The following is a 1,093-nucleotide window of genomic DNA, read 5'->3' on the forward strand; positions in this document are numbered from 1 at the left end:
CCTCCTCCTTCCTCCTCCTCCTCCTCCTTCTTTATTTAAAAAAACTCCATTAACTTTTAATACAAAATAGCAGATTTACTATCTATAACACAATTATATTGCTTAGGATGAAAACATTGCTTACCTATCAAGCAAATATTCTTCCCATTGCGTGGGAGGCAAGAATTCTACCACTGAACCAGCAATGCTTCCTCATATTTTTCTCATTTCTTGGTGTTTATGCAGTTGTTTGTGCTCATTGTTAATAGTTGCTATTTGGTTGCAGTTAAAGATTGGCCTCTGGTTACCCTATGAGTAAAGAACCATTAATGAATTGATTTGGGGGGCTGTGTTACATATTCTGCTTTTAGGGCTAATTTTAAAATTAGCTATTACATTTTAAATACTTGAATTTTTAAAAATTGTTTTAGATTGATAGAAAAATTGAGAAAATAGGAGAGAGAGTTTCTATATACCTCATACCAGTTTCCCTTGCCAACATCTTGCATTAGTATGGTACAATAGTTACAATTAAGAAATCAATACATTTTTATTAACTAAAGTCCATATATTATTCAAATTTCTTTTGTATTTACCCAGTGTTATCTTTCTGTTCTAGGATCCTATCCGGGACACCACATTCCACTTAGTCATCATATCTCATTAGACTCCTCTTGGCTGTGATCATTTTTCAGACTTTTCTTGGTTTTGATGACTTTGACAGCTTTGAAGAGCACTGGTGAGATACTTTGTAGACTGTCCCTCTATTAGAGATTGTCTGATGATTTTCTCGTGGTTAGATTGGGATTATGTATTTTGGGAAGAAAGACCACAGAGATAAAGTGTCATTTTTATCACATCATATCAAAGGCACACACTATTCACGTAATTTATAATTGATGTTGAACTTAAGCATCTTGGCTGAGGTAGTGTTTCTCAGGTTTCTTCACTGTAAAGTAACTTTTCTCCCCTTTCCTCCTTCATTTGCTGTACTCTTTGGAAAGACATCAGTATGGGTAGCCCCCACTCAAGAGTGGAGTATCTACATAAATTACTTGGAATTCTTCTGCCCAGATTTGTCTCTTCATTTATTAATTATTCAATCAATTGTTTA

Source organism: Rhinopithecus bieti, unplaced genomic scaffold (genome assembly GCF_001698545.2).
Source record: "Rhinopithecus bieti isolate Rb0 unplaced genomic scaffold, ASM169854v2 scaffold_2572, whole genome shotgun sequence".
In the NCBI taxonomy this organism is placed as follows: domain Eukaryota; kingdom Metazoa; phylum Chordata; class Mammalia; order Primates; family Cercopithecidae; genus Rhinopithecus; species Rhinopithecus bieti.